At 42.2% G+C, this 26,866-nt stretch overlaps 1 protein-coding gene across 19 annotated transcripts in view; it reads right to left on the bottom strand.

The window, feature by feature from the left end:
- CXXC4 (CXXC finger protein 4) overlaps positions 1–26,866 on the bottom strand; it is a 135,879-nt gene that overhangs the window by 83,918 nt on the left and 25,095 nt on the right. For 11 of the 19 annotated variants that reach the window (XR_010083632.1, XR_010083634.1, XR_010083635.1 and 8 more), the window contains 7 exons: positions 21,617–21,732; positions 20,859–21,061; positions 20,662–20,676; positions 16,891–16,964; positions 13,786–13,895; positions 12,052–12,183; positions 11,025–11,102 (listed from right to left, as the gene is read on the bottom strand). The gene's annotated coding sequence lies outside the window, so the exon portion shown is untranslated. The remainder of the gene's footprint in view (positions 1–11,024; positions 11,103–12,051; positions 12,184–13,785; positions 13,896–16,890; positions 16,965–20,661; positions 20,677–20,858; positions 21,062–21,616; positions 21,733–26,866) is intronic. The other 8 variants (XR_010083633.1, XR_010083641.1, XR_010083643.1 and 5 more) reach the window with 7 other exon arrangements.

Below are 26,866 nucleotides of genomic sequence, written 5' to 3'. Positions count from 1 at the left end.
GATGTGAAAACAGAACAGCTCTCAGAACTATCATTTAAATCCACTGATCCTTCATGTTTCACACAGCTAATACAATCCCTTGACCTACCAATCCAAATAATGTTTAAAAGCTTGAATGGCAAGACGCTGTCTGCTCAGGGCTGCTGATACAGAAAGTCCCTGCATAAATCACAGTATCACAGAAGTCACGAAAACTGTGAATTTTGGTGTCAGCTGTGAAAATATTCCATCTGGTTTCTGTCTTGTAGAAAAATGTTTAAAATCTGTCTAAGTACAGGAAATTTATTTTTGCTTCATCAGTGCAGCAGAAGTAAGCAGTGTTAAGACTGGTGAATAGTGCCTCAGAACTCTGATATTGCTCCAGGTGCTTGGGAGGTTTCCAAAACAACATTTTGGGTTTCATTCACATATCTAACCACACTACTATCTAATTTCACACCCTTAATCAAGACTGAGCAACTCACTGAGTGCTTTTCTAATAGTTACACTTGAAAATATAACAAAAACAATAATGGGCTCCATAACATCAATGAGCTAAAGCTGACTTTAACAGCATATTCTGGGCAGAGGGCTGGTGTTGTGAATACATCTATCAATAAGGATTTGCTTCCCTTACAGGTTGGATCCCTGTTAGAAATAAGCCACTAGTAAAGGCAGTCAATTCACCTGAACACCTATTTGCTAGATTCTGGAGTTTACGTAGCCAGTTTAAGAAGGCTGGCTCTTTTTATGTAGCTCTAGACAGGGACTGATTTTATACTTTCACTTTATTTCTCTTTCTCATTTAGGTCATTCATCTATTTAATGGAAACTCCATAGAAAAATTATGATAAAAATTACACAAGAGATATATTACCTTTTAAATCCCCACTACTACCATTACCCCATCCCGGCCAATGTGACATTTAGCAAAGAGCCCAATATTCATCTCATTTATACAGTCAGCTGCCTGGGATGGCTGACAACTGGGATCTCTATACAGTATTAGTTAGATCTAGTATAAAAAAAAGAGCATGAAGCCAACATAAGAAGGAAAAAGAAACAGTGATGCAAGAGAATTTCAAGATTTCCAAGGACTAAGCTTTTCACAGGTGCCTAGAATAGATTCAGAACTGTTTTCAAAGGAGATGAAAAAAGACTAGTGCCCAGCAGGACCTGGTCTGCTTACCCCCTTTTGTTTCCCCTTCACCAAAAGTCTCCCTTCCTCTAGCACCTCAGCAAAGGCTTTAAGCATGTGCTCAGGTAGAGGGGTCATTTCATAGCTCAAGTGTTACATCCCCCTGGGGAAATGGTTTCTTCTCCCTCAGGGACCCCTGGAACTCCTGTCATGTAGTTTGACCCTTCCTTCCCCTTCTGACCCCATTGGCTGTGTGCCAACTTGCCCCTCCCTCAGAAACCCTGAGAAAAGACCCCTGTCCCCCGGGATCGTCCTCTCTCTCTTCTGGGACACCATCCTGGAATAAAGATATCTGCAGCAAAGAAAGGGTGAGAGCCTCTTTTGAATCCTTATCCTGTCTCTCTTGATATAATCCTCCTAGGCTTGAGAAGGGCTGAGCTAGCTGAGACCCTTGAGGGGAGTAAGGAGGGTTAAATTATCAATTGGCGCTCAAGGGAGTGGGGTTTGGCTGGAAGAACTTGATAGCACCTTCTACGGCAAACACCTGCGAGGGGTCTGTCTGGGTTCAAAAGGAACTTTTGAGTGATTTGATAATTATATGAAAAAATGAACGACCTAGGTAAGCCTTGCCAGTCCCAGGCTCTTCCATGACAGCAAGACCTTTAAAACAAAGTATAAACTCCCTCCCCTTCAATCTGCAATGCCTCCTGCAGGAAAAGGTTACTGTCACACACATTTTAATCCAAGGGTGGAGGTGCTGCTCTTTCAGCTTGTTAGGGTAGATAACTCTCCTGTTTCCAGTCCTCTATTATCTGCCTGTCTTTTCCCACACCTCCACCCACGCTAGCATGTTCTCTGTTCTCCAGGGGATTGTTTTTGCAGAGGGCAAAGAGTGACTGAAATAGGCAGCAGACACCTACCACAGGTGCTTTTCCTTGCCGGGTGACTCCCAGTTTTTTATTTTCCTACTGCACTTTGTGGGCAGGAGGAACAAGCGTAAAGAGGCCTTTAAAAGATAGTAGGGAACTGCTGTGGTGGTTTCAAGATGGAGCATGCAATTGCTATTTTTGATTGTGTTAACCCAGGCGTAATTACGTAATTATCCACAAAAATTTAGTCAGAGTTTTGCATATCTAAATCATTAACTTTAACAATTGACAGACTGCTTTGATTAGTATTTTCATAGACTAGCATAGCATACATTTGTCAGCTTTCCTATGATTAGTTGTAATTTGGAATTTGTTTATGCAAAATGTTTTTATTGCTCGTTTGGGGGTAGGGAAAAAAAGGAGGGCAGAAAAGATGTGTTTATGCTGTCAGGAAATCCTTCAGAACTTACTAGGGATGCTGCAAATGTGTTTTTGCTGTGCTTTAATGTCATTTATTTGGTGAACTGATACAGCAAACATTGGCTTATACTTGTTAAGGAGAACAAGAACTCTGGGTGAGCACCTTTTGCCATACAAATTTTTTTAATCAAAGTTTAAGTCAATGAATTCAGAAACACCCAGCACTTCATGCAATGCCATATTTTAAGTCTATTGCTTCCCAAAAACAACACTGGTGTATCTTGCAATCAGTGTGAACACTTTAAAATGCTGCTTGTGTCAAATACTGTAATGCCAGCTCAGCCTTTTCATTCAGCATTGTAATCGATATCATAATTTAAGATGCAGTTTGTTAAGCTAAGCAATAATTAATGATTCCATCCTGCACCTGCTGGTGGATCAGTTTCTGCATTAAGCTCTCTGAAAGAGAAATCCAAAAGCCAGAGTTTATCCTTCACAAAGCAAACCCTACTGTAGCAGAATTGTGTTGACATGAGGAACCCCAATGACTCTGAAGTTCTATGATGTGGGCTCTGGTCATTCCTAAGTTACCCAAAAGAGGTGAAGCGCTGGAAAGATTTTCACTTTCTTACTCTGATTCCCAAGACAAAGCCACCTGTGATGAAATGGTGGCCTTCCTCTGGACATTTTGACTGGATTAGTGCCTCCAGTAGCTGGTGGGCACAGCTTTTTCTCTGGCTGGCAGGGAATCCTGGCAATTCTTGCCTCGCACCACCATTAGGACTTCCATATCCTGAAGCACTAAGAGCCTTTCTGTCATCCTCTTTGACACAAAACATTTTAAAAATCAAGTAAACTCAGTGCTTTCTGTGAAAATTCTCCTATCCAGCAGCCTCTACCTGACTAGTTAACCAACATCCACATGATTTCTCAGAGCGGCAAGAAAAGCATGTTTTGACTTCATAACCAATGACAGATTATGGTTTACAACTTCACCAGCCCCATGGCAGCTGCAGTTTGGTAATTACAGTTAAAATTTACACACTTTCCATATGATCCTCAGAGACCACTGTGTTGGACACAGCATAAATCCCAGCTTTGCAGATCCCACATTTGTCTAACAACCTCACCTAGTCAGGCTTCAGTTTTCTTCATCAGAAGGGGCAGTTTGCTTCAGAGACTCATGAACAATGAATGTGAAAGACATGTTGGATAACTTTATTCCTAAATAATTTCATCTATCTATCTATCTATCTATATCTCTCACACTCTCATTAAGGGATTATCTGAGTCTCCTGATTTACCATTCTCTGCTCAGCTACCTGATGCCCGGTTTTAAAATCTCACTTCCTAGCTATAGCTGACTGCTGGCATATTCACTGCATCGGCTCTCAAATGGCTGGCTCGCTATTTGGAATTCATGGGGAGCAGCCCCATCTGTCTTTGTAGGAATTTTGGCGGTACGACTGAGTACATGAAAATCAGGGAGACCAGAAGAAAAGAATGATCTGTTACCTGAGTTTCTTTCACCATTTGAAATCCATTGAAAGAGAGGCATCTTTGTAGCACAAGCTGTTGGCAACACCTCTCTCCAGAGCGTATCATCAGTCCCAATATTGCAGTCTTTTATTCTTTTAATTTTAATTGGTAGCTCCTGCCTAGAAACCAGTTGGGAATTGAATTGCCTGTGTTCCCCATGCTCCAGAGCAATTGCCTGTATATTCCATGTGCCTCCAAGCAGTTGCCAGCCTGCTCCTCATTCTTTCTAGTAAATGCCAGTAATCTGTGCACTGGTGTGTAAAACTTAGAGTGCTTGATTACGTCAGGAAGGAGCACAGCACAAATTGTGGTATACATTTCTATTTCCACTTTACCTTAGGGATATGCACTCTGTCCCAGCCTTTGGCCTCAGCATCATGAGAACTGAGAGCTCATCTGGGGGTCAGGGAGGAGAAGCATCTTTAGAGGACATGGATTTGCACAGTCTTATGGATGGCCCCAAGGAATCTCCCAAAATTCTTCTATCAGCTATTTCTACACCTCACTTGTCCATCCTGCTAATGCTGACACTAAGACAGCTTTGCACTGCTATCATCCTTACAGCAGGATTAACATCTCGCAGAGGGTTTGCTGCTGCAGGGTCACTGTTTCCCCTTGAAGCTGAATGGGTCTCACACTGCCCGGAAGGGAACACTGCAGCACTACTGCCCTATCATCTGTTCCCCTTAAGCCAGGTAAAGGCAAGAGCAGGCTAGGCTGGGTGGCAGGGATTAACAGAAGCCATTAGTTAAATAGGTCATCTGTCCCCTTTAGAGACACTTGTTTATGGACCCCACTTCAAGATGAGTGGTTTCTTCTGCATTAAGTGGGATAAGTTAGCACAAGAGAGACACAAGTATAAGAAGGAAGGATAGCAAATTTGACTCTTCTATAATGTGTCCCTGCTACCAGCACAACTTCCATGCAAATGAAAAAAAGATAGCAGTGACTCACTTCCTCCAAGATTAGACCATGAGTAAAGAAAATGATACTCTCCAAATCACCAATCTGTGCAGTGCTCCTGTCAAAGCTCCCATTACCCATCACTCTGGATCTAGCTTCCAGACCAGGCAATCCATGCTGAATCAAAAGGGTTCCAAGTGTTTGATTATCAGGGACTGCAGTTTTTTCACAAAATTGAAACTAAAATAAGACTGCATTAAGTGCCTGTTCAGAGACTGACCACAACATAGGAGTCTCTGTGCATCAGACAATTTTGCAGCACAAATCAGAAAAGTTACCCAGAGCTCTTCACTCTTTTATCTGGGTCGAGGGGATACTTTTGTCTTCTCTCAATTCTTTACATCTTTCTCTTCATGCTACATTTTCCTGTGACTACTCCAACAGCTCATCCATTCAGTGGACAAGGCAAGAGCTACAGGTGTCATCCATTTGGAACTTTGCAAGGCCACTGACAGTCCCCCATAACATCCTCGTCTCTAAATTAGAGAGATACAGATTTGATGGGTGGACTATTCATGGATAAGGAATTAGCTGAAGGGTCACACTCAAAGAGTTGCAGTAAACAACTCGGTGTCTGGATGGAGAATGGTGAAAAGTCATGTCCCTCAGGGGTACTGTACTGGGACAAGTCCTGTTTAATACCAATGACACAGAAAAAGGGACTGAGTGCACCTTCAGATTTGCATGTGACACCAAGCTATGTGGTGCAGCTCAAACACCTGCAGGATGGGATGCCATCCAGAGGGACCTAGACAAGCTCCAGAAATGGGCCCATAGGAATCTCACACAATTTAACAAAGCCTAGTGTAAGAATCCTGCATGTGGCTTTGAGTGATGCCAAAAACAAATACAGACTGGGCAGGGAATGGATTGAGAGCAGCCCTGAGGAGAAAGACTTGAGAGTGTTGGTTGATGAGAACCTCGACATGGGAATGAGTGCTGGCAGCCCAGGAAGACAACCATATCCTGGGCTGCACCAAAAGGAGCTTGGCTAGCAGGTCAAGAGGGCTGATTCTCTCCATGCACTCTCTCTGGTGAGACCCCAGCTGAAATGCTGCATCCAGCTGATTACAGGATAGACACATCCCTGATGTTGTGAGTCTGAAGTAGGGTCATCAAAATGATCAGAGGACTGGAGCAACTTCTCTGTGAATACATACTGAGTTGGGGGTTTTCAGCTTGAAAAACAAAATGGTCTGCGGAGACCTTATATATTAGAGTGCATGAAAGGGTCTTACAGGAAAGATAGGGACAGAGTTTTTAATAGAGCCTGTAGTGATAGGACCAAGGGGAATGGGTTTAAACCAAAAAAGGGTAGATTCAGACTAGATATATTAGAAGAAATATTTTACTGTGAGGGTGGTGAAACACTGGAACAGGTTGCCCACAGGAGCTGTAGATCCCTCATCCATGGAAACATTCAGGGTCAGGTTAGACAGGGCTCTGAGTAACTTGATATAGTTGAAGATGTGCCTATTTATTATAGGGGTGTTGATCTATATGGCCTTCAAAGATCCCTTCCAACCCAAACCATTCTATGATTCACTCTTCTCACCTCTGATTCAGTTGCCTCCTGACCTATCCTAGGTTCCATGACATTAGCCTCCCCGTAATGCAACCATTTTTTTTCCTGATGATGACGCCAGCCACACACTGCCTTGCCTTATTCATTTTAGGAACTGCCTATTACAAATCCTCTTCCACACTTCTGACCCAGAGCTTTCCTACTTTAGTGCACTCAGAAGGCCTCAGAAGCAGCAGTTCTTTGCAGAGTTCTTCTCCCTGAAAAGCGAGCTCCATAAGTGAGCTCTTGGTCATATTTTCTTTTATCAAGCAGCTCCAAAGGAGAATCCATTTTTAAACCAAAGTACTGTCATAAGAGATATCCTACTCAGACAGTAAATCTCAACTCTTAATGTAATCTGAAGCTTCTAGAGCCATTCATTAACTGTTATTTTTGGTACAAGTGCAAATGCTTTCCCTTGAAACAGTTTGGCTGTGGGCTTGGTTTAGGCTCAATAGTGTATAAAGATGGTAATTCTTCATTCTGTATTGAATTACACATTAGTCCCTTGAATAGGCTGGCATGGGTTGTGTGAATTACCACTATTTCACCTCCCAGACTCCTTCCTTTTACAGAGTGGGGAGCTATTCCACCCTGCTTTGCAGAGCCTGCTAGCTCTCTGCCTTCATCAGGATGAGTGTCCTTCCATTTCCTGCTGCTTCACCCCCCTTTGCTCACTGAAGAGCATCTGGCATTTCTCTACATCTGCTGCTGTAATGTTCCTGCTGCTTCTCCCCGTGACATGAGTACAAGGCTTGCTGAGAAGGAGAGACGGTACAAAAACAGACTTACTTTTTTTCACCCTTCTACCTACCCAAGGAAAGACTAAGACTGATTGTTCTGTTAGGTCTAACTTCAGAGTGACTAGGACAGCACCTGCAATAAATTACAAGTTTCCTCTTAATTTTTGTGTGGTGTGCTGCACACTAATTCGAATTTAGTATCCTTTTTTTAGCCATCCTTTTTAAAGGAAAGGCTTCTTTATCAGCTTCTTACTCCCATTTCTTCCTTCCTGATCCCCAAATTCCCATTCAAATACACCACAGCCGACTTAAAATGTAAAGCAAGGCACCTTCACAAAAGGTCTTGAGGAGGACCAGTATAGTTCAAAACATCATTCTGGCAGTAATGTTGTTCAGTAACCACTCAACTACTTCCCATGAGTGCGGGTGCTTCGATGTATCTCAAGGAGAATCTGATCTCTGAAAGAGGCACATTGCCCATTTCTGTGTGAAACATATACTGCATTTTATGAGCAAAGAGGGCAGACTAACATTTGAACCACCAGCATTTCATACCTGGAGCTTCCACACAATGAGGGAGTTAACTTGGCATTGCCAGCCAAGCTGCTCTTAAATGAAGGAACACTGGACTTTGAAACCTTTCTCCTAAGAGCCACAGCTGAATCTCCTAGTTTCTAACACACTGACAGAATTGTCTACTCTTTTCTCTTTCAGACATTTAAAAGAAAGTGTGTTTTCTCATCCATGAAATTTGGAAAAGGAGGGATATGTCTCTTCTTGCCAGCAGAAAAAGCAAGGGCTGTCAAGACACTTAAATCTGATCATCTTCAGTGCACTAGCAGGGCAAGGTTTTGTTGGGTGGCTGCAGTTTAAAAACCACGTCAAAAGTAGCCATTTAAACCCATGTAAATCATGTTCACTGACGTATAACCACATCCATCACTCCTAAATGATATGCCAATCCAAAAAGTGGGGCACCAGATCCTTCCACCGTGCTCAAAATGAAAACTAACTTACCCTCCTTGCATCTTCAGGGAGTTTTATGCCTCTCAGTTTAACACAGGTCACGGAATGTGACTCTTCAGTATTAAGCAGAGCCCAGCACAGGACAGCAGCGGCAGCAGTGTTTGCAGTGCTGTTCAAATGCTCCTCACTTGACAGTGCCCTTCATTTATAGTTAACGAGGATGTGACAGCCTATTCTCCTGGCATACCATCCAACCACATGCAAAATTCTGCATGTGCCTCACACTGCAGTCCTATTTTTATCAGAACAGACATGTGCACTGAGGCTTTAACCAACAGCTGAGACAGGGTTTTAGCGTGAGATTTTCAAACCTGTCTCAGGTATTTAGAAGCACAAATTGTACTGAAAGACTAATTGAACTGTGCTTCTAAATCCCTCAGGTGCTACTGAAAATCTCTCCCTTAATAACTTGGAATCACCTAAAGAGTAAACCTCATCGAACTTAGATGGGTATGCAGATCCCAGGGTTAAGATTTTGAAAAACGTTCTGTACCAGCTTAACTCCCATTGACTTCAGTGGGAACAGAATTAAGTTGACATTGAGCGGTTTTGAAAATTCCTCTCCAGGTGTGTTTTCTCCCTTTGAATTTGAATAATCTGTTAACTGCTGAGATTGCTTTTTGATGTAACAAAATTGTATTGAAGAGTTTTACATGAATGTATGTATGTAGAATTTTACATGAGTTTTTTACCTTAATTTTTGGTGAAATGAGACTCAAAAAACTGTAGCGTCACAAAAACTTAATCTGCTAAACCTACAGAAGGAACTGTGTTTATTTTCTGTATGTGTTTTGCTATTATTATTATTATTATTGCTGTTGTTGTTGTTACTGTTATTATTATTATTTTGTCCTTCAGCAGCAACACAGGAGCAGAAACCATAGACTTTTTTGTGGAAGGTGCTGTGCATGGTCTGTTAAAATATTTGTACGATACACAGGCAAGCTGTCTTACTTACTACTAATAGTCAGACTCCAGAGAAACCAAAGAATCATAATGAATATGCCCAGCAGGTGTAATTATACAGCAGCATTTCAGTTACTATTTCACCTCCTTGCAGACATTATCAGGAAATGGGGATTTCCTTCAACTCCCCTGAATGTTTTAGTTTACCTTTTAAATTACCCCTAGTTACAAGAATGTTGAAAGGGTCTTTTTCTGTTAATGTTGGTGTGTCCCTCACTACAGTCTCACAGGCTGCAGTTTTTCTCTGAGATGCACAAACCACAAACTTTTAGGGGTACAAACTCTGTTTGCTTTCAATTTGAATAATATGTTAGGGCACAAACTTTGCTTTTGCAATGCAGTTTTTAACAATATGAATAAAAAAAATAGACAGTAAGGAGCCCTCTATTTTGCAATAGCATCACTGAGAACAAACTCTCCATGGCCCAGATCCCTTATGAGAAAAAAGAGCTGTGCTAATACCGTTTGCAAACAGCACAATAACCACTCCTTTGTTCCCACCAAAGATACAACAGCAGAATCCTGTACGAGAAGTCATCTGATATGTCAGCTCATTAAATTAGTCAGAATGGGTGAATGGGGAAGAGGAATATACCATTGTAAATGTATGTTAATTAACAAATGCTATAAGAGAGGCATTTAAATGTATGAAAATGAATATTAATGAGATGAAAACACCTAATTATTGTGCATCTAATGGTATTATCCAGAGCACCCAACAAAAAATGCCTACTTGTCATGCATCTAAGGCAACAGTACAAACCTTCAGACACAAAGATTCAGTGCATGTAGAGATCATATTATGACTTTAATTACAGACCTTGCAAAATGTCTGCACTAAACTTGAATTTCGAAGGATTTTTGAAGTTTTAATTAAAATTTTTTAAGTCAGATTTCGACAATTTCTTAAATCACTGTTGCACTTCAGAATCACGTGTTTCTTTGTAGTGCTTCTGAAACATTTTTCTAAAGTGCTTCAATGCCTCTGCCTGCACATCTCCATTTTGCAAGAATATAATTAGGAATGGGGGGCTGCAAACTGGCCTGCAATGAAGCTCTGAGGAATTTTCCATGAAATTGCATGAAGCCAAAAGCTGTCTAGATGAAATTCTTCCCTTTGCAGACAGCTACCAAAGGAGAATCCTCAGTTTAAAATAGTGTGAATTCCTGGAATTAAAGACTGCTTCATAATAAATATGCATTAGGAAGTTGAAATAAAATTATACAGGCCACTTGAATTCTATTATTTCCTAATTACTCAGTGGTTGGCTTTACAACCTCAATGTTCTTTTAATGTAAGTTTTTCAATGTGAGGTTTTTTGGGGTTTGGGTTTTTTAGAGTAATTCCAGATAGAAAGTCATATTCTTGATCCCTGGTAGGACAGAAGGAGTTTTTCTTTATAGGCAAAATTCTGAAATGACACAGCTATGCACATATTCCCTGTCCAAGATTCTAGTGCATATGCCAGGGACACATACAGAAACGAGGATATTTTAATGACTACTCTCTGCATGGTATTTCCAGTTCTAAGAAGACTAATATCATTCACACATACAATCAGTGAAGTTTTAATCCTACCATCAAAGTAATTAGTGAAAATAGAGCACATTAACTTTTAGTATTTGAGCCAGAATTGATTCCTAGAAGATAGCACTCTCCTCTCTCAAAACGGAGTTATTAACACATATATAAGTAGCAATGTGACAAGCACTTCAGATATACCTTGACATGTATATTTACTGTCACTCCAAATGACTCACAATCCATCATATTTTTATAAAATATTGTATCTTATCTATGCTTCTAATTTTCTTACCAGACTGTCGTATGGAACTGTAAGAAAAATGTCTGTGAAACGGAGATACACAATTCTGGTGGATTTAAGCTTTTCATCCTATTAGAGAAAGAAATTAGTTTGTATGACTTACTTTTACTAAATCCATGCTGCCATCTATTTACCACCCAAATTGCTGTAGCTGCTTCTGAACTGGTTGCTTTACTAATAACTCTAGCAGTGTGCTTGGTACTGAATTCAAATTAAACACACCCATTTGAAATCATCAGATTGTCTCCTGTACCCATTGGCAGGTGACTGCTGCTCATCTCAACAAACTGAAAAATTCAAGGAACAGCATCAGCGTATTTTTCATTACTGCATATGTTAAGTTTCTCAGAGGGATTTCCCAGCCTCATACATAGAAACCATCAAAGCACTTTTGCTACCACAATTAGCAGTGGGCAGAACAAATCTATCAGCAGTATTTTGTGCTGCCTGAAATACAGTTGAATTTCTAACAGAAAAAAAAACTTTCCTAGCAGTTACAGTTTAACAGGGAGTTGAATTAACAACCCTTGAGTTACAGTTTCTACAGGGAGGCGAGTCACCTTGTAGTGTCACGGTTAAACTATACAGAGGAGTGGTATCAGCATCTGGTATGTGGTACTAACTCTATTTCTTGCCCATATTCTCTGGCTATGCAGACGACTTCAGAAAATGGCACCAGTGTGCTTCAGGTAGGCCAGCTCAAATTAAAAATATTAATAGTAGTGTATTTGCTTTCAAGTAGCTACACCTTTTTGTTAATTTTCTCTCATGTCTGCTTGAATCTATAGCAATATATTGTATCAACATAGGCTGGTGCATTTCTTACATTTCTTTTTGCAAGCAACTAGAGTAAATGTTCAGTGGGGACAAGGCCTTTTACAAACTAAGAGCAAATCCTTGCATTTACTGGAAAGTAAAACTGTACACTGTATGGAACAGGGACAGATGCTCTCAAAGTGAAATGCAACAATATCAGCTCTCTCAAAATTAAAATTTTGGGTCCACAGAAATTACTCACTTCAGGCACAGGAAGCAGTCCTGCACAATGACCTGAATGGAAGCCAGTCACAAGCTGTGGTAGCACATATTTTACAGAAGACACTTGTTCCCTCATTCTCCCACTGAGAGCAAACATCATAAATCATATCCTCTGTAGAAAAATACAATGTAAATTCAATCTGAACAAAGCCAGAAATATATTTGTAAATGTCCAATTCACATGAAAAAATAAAATTATCTCTTTTCAGAGGGTTTACACAGTCAATATGAAACTACTGAGCAGAAGATATTGATAGCCAGTAATGCAGATGAGACTGCTGTTAATTGTTAACATCTCCTGGGCTATGCTTCCTATGTCCCTGCACAGACGATGAATAAAATTATTTACCTATTCAAGTAACGAGAGCTAGGCATTTTGATATCCACATACATGGTAACTCAGACCTCCTCTGAGACCCCCACCTGTAATTAGGAACAGATGTAGGATCTTGTTTCTGAATTGATAAAAACAAATTTCAGCCCTCCAATGATATATGGCCTAGCGGCATAGTAACAGGAAGAATACTTCAGCAGAAGAATCCCCCTTCAGGCACTGGATCTAATCAGCTCCCCTCTAGCTCAAGAACCCTACTACTTTACATCCAGTGCTTTTCCATCACTGTTTTGGGACACCCACTGAAACACAGGCGACATAATAAGTGCATAACAAGAAAGTGACAAAGCAGTGTTTATATGGCTCCACCTCTGATGAAGAAAACCACATATCTGTACCCTTCAAAACCACAGCAATTCTCTAACACTTCTCCATGATGGAGTCATTTAAAACTAAGAATACACCACATTATGTGCTTTCAGTAACAATTCTCATAGCTCACAACAATATGCAGCTGGAGAACATTAATCAAATGGGGGAAACTCAAGATGACATTCAGCATAACATACTCTATTCTCCAAATGTCACACTACTGCAGGAGAACATGCTCTACACTAAGGGAAGCCTTGACTGAAAGTAGCCACATTTCTTACTTTGCATCAGCTGGCTGAAATAACCCAATGGGAATAGGTACCTGCCCATTCTCTTGCTCTCACACACAAGTACCAAGAGCTCTGTATTGTCCCAGCAGAGGAGTGAATGTCCTAAAGGAAATTTGCTGTCTATACATGTTGCAGGCTGACCCTTCCCCAGTCAGATGCATCACTTGGACTACCCCACGTGTGCTTGTGCTAGCCCCACTGGATACTCTGACAATAACAAGACACGGAGGGCCTATGGCAGGCCCAACCATTCACAGCACTAGGCCTGAAGAAGTTCAAATCAGCTGCTGTGCTCATTTGCATAGAGTGACAAGTAAAGCTGCCTTTCTTCATGTTCCTTTCCTGACCACTGTATGTCCCTCATTTGATTTACCCTCATCCAGCAAAGCTTATAACTCCCACTGGCTACTGGCTTAGGTGACTAAAATTATGCCTTGAGAAAACCCAGAAGAGCTGCAGCTCCTTCAGTCTGTAGAACAGAGACAGAAATTTGTATTTACTGAGGTCACCTCAGTACAAGAAAGCTTCACCAGTTTCATTTAAATCTGACTGAAACAATTCAAGTTAAACTGATGTGAATGTCTTCATACATCTTTACTTAAAGATGTTAAATGGAAGTTTACTTGTTTTCAAACCTAATCCAAATCTAAAAGAAGTGACCAGATGAAATAAGACTGTCCATGCCACATTTTCCATTGGTTTAACTAAGCAGGCTTACCAGTAATCTTCATGCTACTCCCTCATGTATACATGGTCTGAAAATACATTCACTCTTCAGCATTACCCTGCTTCATACCAGGAGATTTCCAGCTGGAAGGGGCTCAGTGCCTGCAAATAAAAGAATTGTGGGGGAGAATCATAGCTGCTGTGCTCACCAGCCCTCCATGGACATCGCCTAAATTACTGTAATTAATATAGGGGAATATTTCTGCGCTCCTCAGTAGTTTATAAATGTTACAAAAAAAGGAATGTTTTATATGTCCCCTGATGAGTTTAAAATGTTAATAAATTACGTGCAAGGAGGTATTTTACATCTCTCTATTTAACAGTGAGCTGACAGCAGCAATTATAGGCCAGTCTCTGACCCCAGCAATTAGGAACCTGAGGAGTAAATGGAGCAACTTTCTTCCAGAACAACACAGTGCATTGGGATGCTGACTCAGTGTTTAAACATCCAGACACAGAACCAAGGTGAGATATTTCTGACACCCTGGAATATTCCTTTTGCTGCAGTATGCACTTGCCAGTCACTGGAATCTGGTTACTTTGTCACCAGAGACCCAGTGCCACTCCTCCAGTGGTAGCAATAGCTCATCATCTTACAGTTTCAGGAGAGAGAATGGAGCAAGCAGTCAATTTGTTGTATTGCTCTTCTGCTGTGCACTAGAAAAAGAGCAGGAAGACTTGGCACATCCAGGACAGCAGAAGAAGATGGAGGCATTGCATGTGTCACTGCATGCTCTTTCCCTCTCCTTTTGGCCAAACCCTGTTACTACTGAAATTGTAGCATTCTCTCTGGTGCAAGGTTTCTGTGCCTGCACAGCTACCTGCAGCAGCACGAGGAGTCTAGGAGGTGCATCCCTATCTTTTTTAAAAGGCAGCAGAGTGACTGCTCAGGAATGTGTGCCCCAGCAGAAAGGTCCACTCATTGGCAAAGTTCTCAGTAAGCCCTAGTTACTACCCTTCCCTCTGCTCTGCCCAGCCCTCAGCAGAAGAGAGCCTCTGTGAAGTTTAAGGCAGCTTGAAACAACGTTTTAGCTTCCTATGTTTCAGGTTAAAACCTTTGTTGGAAAGTAACAGCAGAGGAAGAAGAGTCTTTGTTTTTCACCAGGACCCTAAATCTGCTTACAATACTGTATTTCTGCACACCTGGGAATTTTCACCTTCTTCTCTCTTTTACCCAAAAGTAACCCTTTGTCTTGATCCTTAAACTGGCTCTGTTGACTGTTGTTACTGTGCACATTCATCATCCCTGTTAACCACTGAGGTGCTGCCTAAGGCAGCACACAGCTGTTTTGAGGCACTTTGGTCCATGCTGTATGTGCTGTTTAACTCCATGGGAACTGCACCCCACTGACAACAAAAGGCAACTCTGACACTGAACGAAACCAAGCAGAACTGTGAGTAGCATCTTGCATTTCCACTACATCCTCATGAAGGCTGAAGAATGGGGTTTACAATTCTATTAAAATTCAACAATGTAGTATTTTGCCACTGACAACCTCTTGCTTTCTTTTATTTTAGAAGAGCAGAAGCCGAAAGTATAATATATTTGATTTATTAGGAAAACTAATTTTCCTTATTATTTCTCTTTTTTTTTTTTTTTTTTTTTTTTTTTACCTGAGGTTAACTAATTTCTTTTCTCCTCCACTTTCTAGTGTTGGATTGGAACAGGGTTTGCTCAGCTATTATAATTATAGGGGTGTTTTCGATTAGTGGTCCACAAGTGTACCTCTGCAAAATTAGAAGAAATTTTGGGTGGAAAGAAAAAACTTTATTTTCAGATTTGGACAGAATTAGGTTAACATTTTCAGGGCATTTATGCTGTATCCAATTACAGACAAACACCATTTAACATCCTTAATTCATATATTCCTTCTGTTTTGCACAAAGGTTTCCCAGCTGTGTCTTAGGCATTATGGTCTTGTTAAAGTCAGGGTCTTTAGCACAGAATTTCTTGCACTAAGTTATAGCTGTTCCTCAGTTCCTTTCTGTGTTTGGTTATGCATTTCTTCTGGTTTGCATTAACTCATATATAAATGATTATGACCACCCTTTCATTCTTTAGAAATTTACTGTTATTGATTATGGACAGGTTTCCAGAGCTTTTGAACAACAAAGACCACATGTTACTAAGAGTTTGTCTTAGGCATCATGTTCATATCATTCTCGACGGCTTATGTCAAGCACATTCATATTAAGTAAAATAACATTGCTTTGGCTACCATAGGCATTATTTACAATGAAGCATGACAGCACATTGTTATATTTGTCCATCTAGATATTATAATTGCCTGTTAATTAAATATAGGTAATAAAATGGGTAAAAAGAGCACTACTATATGGCTAGTTACATCTCCATGGAAAAAATTACTATAGGTGCTGAAACTTAGCTTGAGAATGAACAGCCATAAGTGTCTAGAGACACTAGAACTCAGGCACAGCCAGGTACTGAAAACTGTGGCACCAGGAGGAGCACCTGTCTGACTGTGGTGCCCTTGAAAACCAAATTCCATAGGTGCTGGAGGTTACTCCCTTCACAGGACCCTCACTAAGCCTGATCTCTGAGAAGCAGCACATACAGCCCCTGCTACTTTTATACCTCTAACTCAAGGTGGGGGAAAACAATATTGTGCATGCCTCTTTGAAGGATTGCCAATACCTGCAGCCAGGAGATGAGGTAATACAGTAAGGAAGGCCAACAGCAGTTCAACAGAGAGGGCTGGATCTTCTTAGCCCTAATTATTGTGCAGTCCCATCTAACCAGCTGCCATTCTGCTGTCAGCAACAGCCAATAGTCAAGACCAAAGAACAGAGATTACACATCCTGTTTCAGCTGCAATCTATTTTTTATGCTACAGCACTTCAGTGACATTCACAGGGTATGTCCTAAAGGTGTCTCACTCCTGCGCAATCAAATTAAAGTCATTCAGCAATGGCTGAATGCTGAAATATAAACATTGCACATGTCTTGTATCTGAAAGAGTGGGATTTTTCTATAGGGAAAAGTTATTTGCCACGGACTTGATTGATTTTGCAAGTTCTCTGTTTATTAATAAAACACAATTCCTTCACATTTACAAAATATAGTAATAGTACTTACCATCTTATTGGCTCCTGTGAGGCATAATCCACTAATTCTTCTGAAGCACCCATAGATCCTCCAAAGAATGCAACCTGAAAATAAAACTGCCATTAGTACATATGAGGGATTTATTATATTCCTTTCCACTGTCCATTACACAAATTACTGATTCTGTGTATGAGAGCAAATCTCACCAGATGCTGGTATACCTCACTGGTACCAGGAACCACATTACTCTTACACTTATTTCTGCTTTTAAATTCTTTTTTCTAAAACAATGCCTAAGAAGTTCATTCAAAAATAGAGGCCTTACTAGGCAAAGTAAATTTGTGCACTTGCCAAAGCCACAAAAATTATATAGTTCCATAATATGAAAGATGTAACAAGTGAATTTACACATTCACAAAGCAGTATCAGGCACTGCTAGACACATGCTGAAGGTGATATGAACTGTTGCTTGGCCACAGCTTATTTCTTTTCACTGTATTGCAGGGGAATCCACAGCAACTAAGATCACTAGGCACATCATCTACATGCCTAACATTAGAAGGCCTTTATAGTCCTATAGAAATTATAGATTTTAAACCTACTTTAAACTAGACAGAGTACCTTCAAACAAATTGAATGCCTCCATGGAAATATTTTCCCAAATTTTGCTCACCCTTGAAGGTGAGTACATTATAAATGTACTGGAGAGCTATGCTGGATTTCTATGTCTGCCACAAGACTTCAGTATGACCCTGAGACAATACCAGATAAAGGATTTTCTGGCATCCCAACCATAGGTAGGGAGCTTGCACGACCTGGAAGCACTCAATCCAACCTGCAGCTTTGAAAAACTTCTTTCAATCCCTCTCTGTCCCTGTAAATGGAGTCATATTTCTGTCTCTCATATAATGTATAATTGGGGTGCTTAATACATTGGGACACTAATCTCAGCCCTTATGAACCAAGAGAGAACAAGCACAGTGATGACACCTCAACAGTGACGACTGTGTATCTACATGCTGCTCACAGAGACAGAGAAAAGCCTCTCCAAAATACAAAATTTGAAGTGCCAGTCTGTTGAACAGGCTTGCAAGCTTCAAAAATGCCCCTCTGGGCCTCCATGCTTCTTGTCCCCCAGTAATTTCAACACATATATTCACTACAAGGAAATCGGGAGTGGAAAGAGGGGGCATCTGCTCCACAGTTTTTGTGAGAAACTCAGCTCAGAACAGTTTCTAATCCAAGAAGTGCATTCTATTTTTTATTACATGCTTTATGCATTCCTAGACCTCACCTAGGTTAGAAGTGGATGTGCCAAAGCAACACACATGTGCACATACGCAGAGTGCTAGGTGCATTTTTCTGTGAGAGAGTTTGCTTTCCCAGTCTTTCTGCATCTGTAAGCAGGGAGGCTTAAAAACCTTGCAAAGAAAGTCTGTTCCCATGAGAATTCCTGCCTCACTGTCTGCAGACTAAAAGAAGCAATCTTTGCCTACTGTGCATGGGAATCCCAGTATTTTGGCATGGTTTTAACATCAGCATCATTAGAAACATGGATTTATTTTAATTGTCACCTTGTATCCTACACTGCCAAATGCAGTCAGAATGTCAATTCCTTATCAATGTGAGCTGTTGACATGGAAACAGATCTGCTGAAAGGGAAGCATAAGAAAAGATGTGTAACTCCTCCAAGTTATACTTAGAAGTGGTAAACCTGTGTGTGCCAAAACATATTTAAATACTCAATAAACTACGCAGAAGAAATAAACTATTTGGGGTGACAGTCATTTTAGTTGTTTACATCATAGACTGCACTTAGAAAATCTCCACTGTTACTATGGTAACAGCTTTTGCTTAAACGTGGTTGTGGACGCACTTAAGGTATGATCTAAATTAACTGGAGATGGAGGAACAAAACCGGGCAGCAACTGCTGAAGGAGTGACTGGCTACTTCCTATCAGCCTGTCCTATCTGCTGCAGGCACTGGCAAGGGTACAGCCAGAGTATTACATAGCATAGACACCTTGGCTCATCCTCGTCCGTGCTCTCAGAGAGCACCTGAAGCAGCTGACAGACTGCACCAGGTAGGTTTTAGAGATAACAAAGGAAAACAGAGCTGCTTATCATCTCCCCACAGCTTGCAGTGCATCCCAGAACTGCTCGTTCCCTCCCTCTGGTCACCAGATAGGTAATGGGAAGAGAAGACAGGCAAATAAAAGAGCCTCTAAGAAGGGCTGGAGGCCTCTTTGCACATCTGGCATAATCTGTGGCTTTCCTCTTTGAAATGTCTCCCAGAGAAGGGAGCGAAGCTGCAGAAAGGCAAGAGTGTAGCACAAGCCATCTGCCAAAATCTGTGACTTGGAACGGACACTGCCTCACAATTAACTTCACACAGCTAAGAAAGTGTCCTAAAAGATGCAGTGCAGACCTTTGACCAGCACTACATTTCCACTAGAAAGATTAAATCTCTCTGCTGCTAAAGCTAGTTCCATAGTCATAGGGAACAAGGCCAGAGGGGCAACTGTGATCTGCTGTTCTTAATAGGGATTAAAGGAACCTATGGTCTCCTGCACACCTGCCTCCAACCTGAAAGCGAACAACGGTGAGATGGAGATCACTCAGGAGAAAATTGAAGGAGAGGCTCCTCTGCCCTCTTGCCAGATGCCAGGGCAAGGGGCGACAGAAGGAAAAGACACATTTGAAACAACTTCTATGAACAGGATCATGGAGGCATTGGAGCCAGACAATGTTCAAAGCTCATGGATCCCAGCAATGCTGTGAGGCAGTGCAGTTATGAACTTGCCTAGCGCAACAACCCCCACTCCCACTTCAACTGTGGTATCAAGGCACGCAGATTCTTTTTCTTTCCTTCCTTCCTTTTTCCACTTTTCACATTTCTGCCTGATTTTAAACTTCCCAAAAGCTTGTGCACCAATTAATGAGAGAAGGAAGGACACACATCATTAATTACAACCCAGTCTGTGGAACATGGACACAGGATATGGCATAACATTCTAAAAATAGGAGGAAGGCTTGCCTTGTTTAGGACAAATTTTATTTGAATTCCCATAATTAAGCAGATGATATTAAACAATGAAGCACCACTGTTTAGCCTCAATGGGTGCTCCAGGCAGATCTGCTATGACTTAATCCACACAACAAAATGCAAAACCAAGGAATGTAAGTTTATGTGAGCGTGAGACAAAATAGTTCTTTAAACTTCTGCAGCATTTATCAACCCAAATTACTCTATGTACATATACTAACTTAAATGCTTCCATCTGTATTGTTATCTTGTATTTTGGTGAGATTCATGACGTGTTGGGTTAGATGCTAGGCCAAATTGCTTATATAGCTCCATGCAGTCAGAGGAGGAGACAGGTTGCTGGCTGTCACAGTTGTTAACAGAATTCTGCTTTTCTTAAATAGGGATGAGGGAACAGAACTCGAAAAGAAAAGGACTTGTACCACATGTCTCTAGGTACAACTGCTTTAAACAGCTTTGGCTTTTGAGTGGGTTAGCATAATATTTCTAGAGCACTGAGGCATGGATATTGTTGGCATATATACACCTTGGAATGAGGGACATCCCTGTCTGAATCTGCTTGAAGGGGAAATGGAACACAGTGGTGAAGGAGACATAAAAGCATCTTGCTTACACACAGTTTTCAAACAGGAAGTAGTAATTTGCAGATGAGAAGAATGTTACAGAAAAACAAACAAACAAACAAAAGAAGAAACCCACCACAACTTCTCCCAGAAAAAATACTTTTTCTCCCATGCACCCATAAAGCCTCCTACCTTCTTCTTCATCCTCTGGAGTGGATTGTATGGAGAAGTTCATATTGCAGAGGGACAAAGGAAAAAAATACAGTGGAACTATTAGTGTACACCCATACACTTCTGAAACCTGCCCCAAGGGGCAACTTGGCTTCTAGTTAGAACACATAAGATCATCATATTCAAAGTCTCATCTAAAACATAAATTATGATCTTACCCCATACTAACAGCAATAAAAGCAGACATCTTCTATCTATGTCTCCATGTTCAATGTTAGAAACCAAAGGTACTGTTTTTCTCATGTCCCTTATATGTCTGAGGAGCAGATGATCTTGAAAGCCAGTCTTTTGATCCTACATAAATTGGATGCTTTTGACAATGTCACACAGAATTTTCACATCAGTCCAAGGAAAACATAACCTAAAACAGAGGATAATTTTGATTTCCCTCCTGACTCAGCAGAGAAGATAATTATAAATGGAAAATGAGTGTTCTTGAGGGTAAATATACCTGCTGTAATCCTACTGCCAACTGAATTAAGGTTTGCCTGCTGCAGTAAGACGTATGCTAACTTGGCTGGAGGAAAGCTAAGACTTGTCAGTTTTCAGAAGTCACTAGTGATCCTTTTGATGTTATAATTCAGTATTTTAGAGTACAAAAACGGGAAGGGGAAGGGGAAGGGGAAGGGGAAGGGGAAGGGGAAGGGGAAGGGGAAGGGGAAGGGGAAGGGGAAGGGGAAGGGGAAGGGGAAGGGGAAGGGGAAGGGGAAGGGGAAGGGGAAGGGGAAGGGGAAGGGGAAGGGGAAGGGTTTTCTTCCTCTGCCTTTGGTTATAACTGACAGCAATAAAAGAACTAGTAGCACCACAAGAAACTGAGGCAAGCCAGTTCTTTTCACAGAATGGTTGTGGTTGGAAAGCACCTCTGAAGATCATCAAATGCAAAACCCCTGCTAAAGCAGGTGCATATATAACCCACCTTCACATTAAATCCAAGTGATTCCTCCTACTGACTGGTAACATGAAACAGCTTGTTTTCTCAGGTGCTCTTGAGCCTTAACATGACTTCCACCTCTGGAACTGGAAGAATTCCTTCTGTCAAGCAAGCACAGACAAGCTATCATTCAGCAGTGATGGCTCAGCACCGATTGAAAGTCTCATTCATAAGGGGGAAGAATTGCAGGGTTTCTTTTTAAATTAACACAGACAAAAAAAAAGATATTTGTCCAGACCCAGTTGCTTTTCATTCCCCCAGCAGCTGTTAGTTTGAGCGAATTTTAAATGGTTGGCCTTTATCAAATGAATTGGTAATCATAGCCCTTTGCCTCATACACAGCAGACTGGTAACAGGATAAAGCCCTTCACCTCAAAGGCTGCGGTTCAAATTCAGAATAATCCTTAACTTCATAAACACCATCACTACATGATGGGCATTTGATTGTTATACAATGAATCAGGTGTTTTTCCTAGCAGAAATTGTTCATGCCACAGACAACATACTAATTATTGTCAGTAATTTGCAGCACTCTTGGCAGTAGCAGCAAAGAGACCTGTAGAAAATTGCCCATTTGTTCATCCCTTGGGGGTTGTCATCTCAAGGCAGGGGGTCAGGCCCTTCACTCATTGTGGTGATTTTTGTAGCTCTTTCCCACCCTGGGTACGTTTTCGGATAAGCAGAGTTCACCCTTCAGAGCTGCCAATCTACACTTTTATTAACGCTAAATTACTTTTGTTTCAAATGCTGGAGGCAACTGCGAATGCCGTCTCTAATTATATTGTAATTGTTTGGAGATCTCAGCAATTGTGGCAGATTTGGGTGGAGACTTTGGTGGCTTTTAATATTTGTGCAAATAGGTTCCACAAGCACAAAACCCGCAGCTGCTTGTAACACTGGGCATTTTCTTAAAAAAATTATGCTCTAACCATCTAAGCTAGGCAGGGCAAATTTTCAATTTCAGTGCACAGAATGATCTGCAAAATCCTTGTCTAAGCAGACCTCTTTACAGGTCAGGCAGTTTTCATGAACCTAGGATGTTTTGGTACAAACAGAAGAAGGGTAGTTTGATTAGGAACAAATATTTTTGTACAAACAGAAGAAGGTACACTGACCTAAGCAAGAATCCATAGCAGAAAATATAGATATAGAGATATATAGATATAGATATCACCATATTTTAAGAACTATAAAAAGCCATGAACTAAAAGAAAATAAATTTCAAATATACATAGGAGTAAATACCAACATTTAGCACTAGAAGCCTTATCTTTCCCCCAAGAGAAAGATACTCATGAACAGTCCAGAAACTCCATGCTCTGCTGCTGAATACCATTACTGCTCTTCCTTCAGGAAACCATAAAGCCCCTCAACACTTCAACCCCCTCTAAAATAACACAGTTCAGAGACCTACAGGGAAATCCTAAGGATCTGAGAGTGAACATTTAAAGGCCAAGGAGCTTCTGCTAGGAGACCCCATGCTTTCACGTAATCTCCTGAGGTCTACCTGTCATAATGACAATATTACCACTTCATGCAGCTCCAGGGAGTTCTGTGCAAATATTGGATTTTCTGGTTCAATGGCCAAACAAAAAACAATCATGGGCAGAAAAAATTTCAGTTGAATCTACCTGAAATACAAGCCAAGGGGGTGGTTTGGCTAAGGGAATGAAAAAGCACATCAAACAAAAAAATACAACAGAGGAGGAAATGTTTGCCTTAAAAACAGTAAATATTTACTACTCCCTATTATCTACTCTGCTCCTTACTTTTTAACTGAAAAGGAAAAAATGCCCACAAAATTAATTTATATATACATATATTTCCTTTTATCCTTTTCTTTGATTTGGGGGAGATTTCTTTTTTGTAAGAAACATCATCAAATTTCATGTCATACCAAGGTAGATGTGCCCTCCCTCAGAGGAAACTTACTACTTAGAACACTTTGCTGAGGTTTAGCTACAAGAACTATAGAGGCTGAACTACAGAGATCTAGTGGATACAGTTTTGTCTAAGAAGAGTCAAGTTTTCAAGCAAGAAAACTCATCCGTTCCATCAGTATGAATCAAAAATGTGATTGACAGATTTTTTTGCCACAGGGGACCAAATACCATCCTTTGAAGGACAGACAAGATGCCTCACTTACCGTAAGTAGTGATGGTTTTGTTTAGTTCTCCTGTAAGCTTCTGTTGCAGTACCCGTGTGAAATGAAAGGTACAGATGGATTCCACTGGTGGCAATAAAGTCCATGAGATACCACAGGCACACTTCCACAAGTTTCAGAAGCTTGCTGCACGTGTGGCTGGCAGAGAGCACATTTGAAGACCCCTGTAGGTCCCAGTTATCCCACAGCTCTATGAGGACTGGTGGGGTTGGTAGCTGGCACCTTCACATCTACAGAATCAGCTAAACTGGATTCAAGTGCTTCTGCAGCCAAACTGACTTCACTAAATACCAAGAGATACCCTCTACTACGTACAACAAAATTAGAATTAAATTTGCTCAGGTGGACAAAAGAGAGGGAAAAAAAATCCTAAGTCCTTAGATTTCTGCATTCAGCACATACTTTACTAGACCTGCCACCAGTAAAAAGGAGCAATACCAGTCACTAGAGGAAACAGATATGTAAGTGGATAGACACAAAAATTGAAGCAAAACTTGCTCAGAATGACATAAGTGGGAAAGATTCAGAAGTGTCCAGGTCAATCCCAAATCAATACAGTCCAGTCCCTAGACTTTATTAAGCTGCTGTTGAATATGGCGAGGTCAATGCAAAGAAAGAGAAAAGCTATTTAAATACAGAAAATAGTCAGAAAAAAGTGTGTAAAGCAAACCTCCTTAAGGTGTATGATAAACAATCCTCCCTAGGTGGCCACTTGAAGAAAAACAGAAGCATTTGAGAATGGAATACTCTTGGATAACAAGTTTACTTCAAGTCCAAATGCAGAAACAGAGGAGCAGACTAGTGTAGTTTTTCCTCATGCCTGCTCCAGGCTCATGTAAAGGTCAAAGATTCATTGTCCCAGTTCAGTACACAGCCATTTGCTGGGATCAAGGAGCACGTTAAAGTGAACCGATGGGAGAAACCTTTATCAATCCCAGTAACACACAAGAAGAGCACAGGCAGTGGAAGAGCTGCCCAGTCCTGTCAGAAATGGCACTACTACCTGTTGTAAAGGTCTGAAAGGGTCCTTACATTACACCACGGCACAAGCAATCAGCAGAGGGTGTAATGTACGGCACCAGTGTTTACAGGACCCACCCAGAGATATAAATCTGCCCCAAAAGCACTGCCAAAGAGTATGTCCATGAATCTTGCTTCAATAGCTTATTTGTACACATCAAGAGACATGCAAAGGCAGGTCCCTGTAAAGCCAATCCATGTCTCTAGCACATCTGGCAGTGCATCTAATGTAATTCTACGTCTAAGGATCAGATTGTGGGGACTCTGCCTCTAAGACGTCATTAAAACCTGGGCATACATTCACACCTCACAGAGGCTTGGGGGATCTCGCTGCCTCCTCAGCCACGTTCAGCTAGAAACCAGCAGTTGCAAGAGAAAGAACATCTGCTCCTCAGAAACTCTGTGTTTTACAGCTGAAATTAAGGTGCATGGCTTATTCACCACTTCATTATTTTCATTTCTCTGACAGTCGGCTGTATCTGTTCACAGAAATGCACAATGGTTTCGTGCCACACAACTCTTCTTTCAGCAGAGTTAACTCCAGATTTACATATGTTTAAAATTAATGTGGAAACAACCGTAGAGTCCAAACCTTTAAAGCTGAGGATGAACGATTCATATTTCTACTTCTGCCGAACCTGCAGAAGCACACCATCCCTAACAAGATGAATTTGTGTGCTCACAGGGAGAGGAAAAAATGAGTGCCTATGTGAACACAGAGACGGATACTGGTGATCTGATAATGCCAGCCTGAGTGTAGGGCTTGGAGCCAGCAGGCAAACCCTGCTATCTCTGCCCCGTTGACCCAAATACATTGCAATGACCCTAGCACTTGAGTTCCAGGAACCCTGCACAGCCCAGGAGCAAAACCAATGTGTACCCTCTGTTCAGAGGATGCACAGAGCCAAGGAACTCTACCTCCCACACAGAATCCGGGTAGATGCTATGGGGGTGAAGAGACAGCACTTGGCAGCTTCTCCTGCTGACCAGCAACCACGGTGAACTCAGCTCCTCTCCTGAGCCATGCCAAGAGCGCCAATACAACCTGGAAAGCCACTGGTGTGGTTACCAGAACCACATTCACGGGCTTGGAGCTGGACCCAGTTGCTCCAATTCTACCCTCAAATACCACCCGGCCACAAGCATCATTTGCAGTAAAACACCGCACAGGAACACACACGGCCTGCGAGGTGGCGGGCGAGACACGCCCGACCTTGCGTTTACTTAACGCAGGTCCCGGCGGTGCCCAGAGCCCGGCCGCTGGCCCACCCCGGGCACATGGAACCGCATCCCGGGGATCTCCCCCCAGCCCTCCGGAGAAGCGCGGCGAGCCGAGGCATCCCCCGCCTCTGCGGGAATGACGCCAGCGTTCGCAGGCGGCAGCGCCAGGGCTACGTGCGCCAATTACCGCCACAAAGGAGCTTTTGCCGCTCTGTTATTAACCCGGGGGCGGCGAGCGCAGCTCCCGCGCCCTCCCCCTCCCTCACGCCGGGGGAGAACATGGCGACCGCGCCCCCCGCGGCGGGAGGCGGGCAGGGGCGGCGCGGCGCGGCCCGCACGGCCGCAACACCTGCCCGGCTGCGGCGGCGGCTCCCCCGCAGAGCCGGCGGCAGCGCCCGCCCAGGAATTACGAGCCGGCGGGGGGATGTCGGAGGATTATGGAGGAACCGCGCGTCGGCTCCAATTAGCATCAACGCGCCCGCCGCCCCCAGCGCCGCCGCCGCAACGGCGAGGCCGCAGCGCCCCCTGCCGGAGCCCGCCGCTGCCGCGGGGGGAGGGGGCGGCTCGGTTCGGGATTGAGCGATTTTCAACTTGGAATCCCGGGGTGTCCCTGGCCCCCCTCACGGAATGGTTTGGGTGGACAGGCATCTTAACGACCATCTGTGCTCCGACCACCCGCTATGGGCAAAGGACACCTTTCACTAGATCAAGCTGGTCAAAGCCACATCCAGCCTGGCCCCGAACGTTTCTGGGATGGGGCACCCGCAGCCTCTCTGGGCAACCTGTTCCAGTGCCTCATCAGGCCCCGCAGAGTAAAGCATTTCTTACTT

The sequence above is a fragment of the Prinia subflava genome, chromosome Z, assembly GCF_021018805.1.
Source record: "Prinia subflava isolate CZ2003 ecotype Zambia chromosome Z, Cam_Psub_1.2, whole genome shotgun sequence".
Lineage (NCBI taxonomy): Eukaryota > Metazoa > Chordata > Aves > Passeriformes > Cisticolidae > Prinia > Prinia subflava.
This window is presented reverse-complemented; position numbering and strand designations above follow the sequence as displayed.